The sequence below is a fragment of the Pongo pygmaeus genome, chromosome 23 (assembly GCF_028885625.2).
Source record: "Pongo pygmaeus isolate AG05252 chromosome 23, NHGRI_mPonPyg2-v2.0_pri, whole genome shotgun sequence".
In the NCBI taxonomy this organism is placed as follows: Eukaryota; Metazoa; Chordata; class Mammalia; order Primates; family Hominidae; genus Pongo; species Pongo pygmaeus.
The window spans coordinates 58487646-58491076 of record NC_085931.1 but is presented as its reverse complement, the minus strand read 5'-3'; the positions used below and the strand labels follow the sequence as shown (position 1 = coordinate 58491076).

The window sequence follows — 3431 nt, the reverse complement described above, 5'->3', positions numbered from 1 at the left end:
GCACAGAGGGAAGCATGTTAGGAAGTGTGTTGATGGCGTGCTTGTTGGGTAGGGAGGAGCCCTGGCCCTGCTGGTGGGACTATGAGAGTGAAGATGACAGCGTTCAGCACAGTAATAGGATGGGATGGGGGTGGGGGCGTGGGTGCCCTGGAGAGGGAAATAAGGTGGAGAATGAAGACAAGGACCCAGAGCAAGAATACAGCACTCAATAATGAACAAGTGTGTTAGTCCGTTCTCACACTGCTGTAAAGAACTATCTGGGACTGGGCGATTTATGAAGAAAAGAGGTTTAATTGACTCACAGTTCTGCAGGCTTAACAGGAAGCATGATTGGGAGGCCTCAGGAAACTTACAATCATGGTGAAAGACAAGGAGGAAGCAAGAACCTTCTTCACACGGTGGCAGGACAGAGAGAGCACACGAGGAGGAAAGTGCCACACACCTTTAAACCATTGGATCTCACGAGAACTCACCCACTACCATGAGAACAGCAAGGGGAACTCCACCCCCATGATCCAAGCCCCTCCCACCAAGTCCCTCCCCCAGCATTAGGGATTATAATTCAACATGAGATTTGGGTGGGAACACAGAGCCAAACCATATCAACAAATAGGAATTTATTTTATTTTTGGACCAAAGAGCCCAGTTTGGTTTCCTTTCTCCATCCCACTGGCCAACACTCTGTGTGGCTTCCCTCATAAATGCCCCCAGGACTCAGAATTCTCACCCCAAAGGGTTTGAGACCAAGTCTGCAAGACACGGATCATCCAGATGAGTGTTTTCCTCTTTTCTCCGTGGTGCTGAGGGGCTGAGAAGCATCTGGAGATCTCATGCAACTCTCAGTTTCCCACCACAGCCTCGGCCCCCACTCAGCATGGCCCAAAAAAGGAGCAAAAAGCAGAAAGCTCAAGGACCCTCAGAATCAAGGTAAATTTTCTTTTTAAATAACTTGAGAATTTTTTTCCCTCTAGTGCTTGAATTTTCTAAGCTCTACTTGATATTTTTAAGATGTTAAAATGACTCTGATTTTGAATCAAGCTCGTTGGTCTTGCAAAGAAAATAACTGTGCTTTGAATGGAGAATAAACAAGTCGGGAAGGGAGAGTGAGGAGATCCTCAGCTCCTTCTGGGACCCAGACCCCACCTCCCCCTGCACACTCCATGCTCAGGTGCATCTGGAGGTGGAAAGACCCAGGGTCAAATGACAGCTCTGCCTCTTGAGACTGTGTGACCTTTGGTGAGTGACCTCACATTTCTGGGTCTTGGTTTTCTCAATAAAAATAAAAAAGAGAGATAAATAGGTCTACACGGAAGAATGCTTGGAGTGAAATGGAATAACATATGCAAAATAGCTGTGCACTTCTGAAAGTCCTCTATAAATGTACTCTTCTGATGCATGACACTGATAATTATTGTTGCTAGTTATTCTCTCAACCTACTGTGTGCAAATCCCCTGTGCTTCGTGCCAGAGGAAGGAATTGGGTTGAAATTGTCGACTTGCAAAATGTATAATATTTTTCTTTCAAGCTTGTTCTCTCAAACAAAATCACTATTCAGTACCTGGGACATTACAATAATACATTTTAATGTAAACTTAATTAATTTGAAATGATTGCTTTGTTGTAAGTAGAATGAAAAAAATCATTATAAATTGGCAAATGGAAGAGGAAAATGTTTTATATAAGTACTTAGGAGAGACATATTGAGGCCATGAATATTTCTAAAACAAGAGAACATAAAACTTGAATTTGTAAAGTTGTTTTCTTAATTTGGAGGGCTGTTTCAACTTGTTTCCAAATGAAGATAAAAGAACCAAGTTCTGCAGCTTGTGCAAATGTATGGGGAAATCAATGTAGGCTTTTTTCTTCTTCTTCTTTTATTTTATTATTATTCTTTTTTTGAGACACAGTCTCACTCTGTTGCTCAGGCTGAAGTACAGTGGTATGATCTCAGCTCACTGCCACCTCCGCCTCCCAGGTTCAAGCGATTCTCCTGCCTCAGCCTCCTGAGTAGCTGGGATTACAGGCGTGTGCCACCACGCCCAGCTAATTTTTGTATTTTTAGTAGAGACAGGTTTTTGCCATGTTGGCCAGGCTGGTCTCAAACTCCTGACCTCAGGTGATCCACCTGCCTCAGCCTCCCAAAGTGCTGGGATTACAGGCATGACCCACCATGCCTGGCTAATTGTTGTATTTTTAGTAGAGATGGGGTTTCACCGTGTTGGCCAGGCTGCTCTCGAACTCCTGACCTCAGGTGATCTGCCAGCCTTGGCCTCCCAAAGTGCTGGGATTACAGGCATGAGCCACTGCACCCAACCTCCTCCTCCTCCTTCTTTTTTTTTTTTTTAAACCTGTTTTCCAATAGGGTTTAACAACATGGGCTCATTGGGGGCTTCAAGTGTTTATTGTTTGGTTTAGTTCTGCAGAAAGACACAAAGCTCAAGACCAGAGGTGCAACTGAGGGAGCACACCCTGTAAGACTGCCTCCCGGACACACCACTGCAGCCAGTGAATCGCACTGTTTAGACTTTGACTTCAGGGTCAGGGTGAGCTGATGAGACTGGCCTCTTGATGAGGTGAGAAGCCACCGAGGAGTGAGAGCGGCTGAGTTTGAGCCCTGCCTCTGCCGTCTGTAACTCTCTCATCTTGAGCAGGTCCACCCCAGTGTGGGCCTCAGATCTCCCATCCTTGAGATGAGAGAATTCAAATCCAGCTCCGGCTCTGCAGCCCACGCCCTTCCCCTGCACTGCATGGCATCCAATAGGCTTGAAGAAGGAGTGAATGACATTCGAAGGTCACATCATCTAAGCCACACTCCTCCCCCATCCCATCCCTTGTTGTCCTTTACATGATTCCCATTCATCTTTCTTCTCTTGGGCCCAGGGGTGTGCTGGTGAATGTTTAACAGCCACTCCATGAAAAAATAAAACGGTCTTGATTGATGGCATTTGCTGATTTCCTTGGTGTAAACGCTCCCACTACGGTCTGTTTCAAGCAACCGCAGCGAAGCTGCTGAATGCTGATCCCGGAAGAGTCGGTGCAAGCTGGTTCCGGCATAGCACTGGCTAGGTTGCTCCAGGATAGGGGCACTTGCTGCCTGCTGGCTAAATGTGAAATCCAATGAGATCGTTATCAGCTAATATTATTCATTGTGTGCTTATTGTGAGCCAGGCTCTCTGCTCAGAGCTTTGCATAGGTTGTCTCCTTGAATCATCAACACAGTCCTAGGATTCAGTCCCTCGGTACAGATGATTATGTAACCAGCCCAAGGCCATGCAGCCACAAGGAGGAGGAGTTGAACTGGCCATGGCGCTTGAGTTCATAGCCCATGCTTTTAGGCAATATGCTATCCTAGATTTCAGCCTTGCTGCTTTCTGCTCTTGAAAGCCTGCAGAAAAATGCCTCAAGACATAAAGCAAGTCCATTTGCACTT

General features: G+C 46.0%; 1 long non-coding RNA gene across 1 annotated transcript; it reads left to right on the top strand.

Moving 5' to 3' along the window:
* Positions 1-227: 227 nt before the first annotated feature.
* Positions 228-2945, top strand: LOC129023286 (uncharacterized). Its single transcript, XR_008496754.1, has 2 exons — positions 228-927; positions 2417-2945. It is a non-coding gene; the product is annotated as an uncharacterized LOC129023286 (long non-coding RNA).
* Positions 2946-3431: the final 486 nt, after the last annotated feature.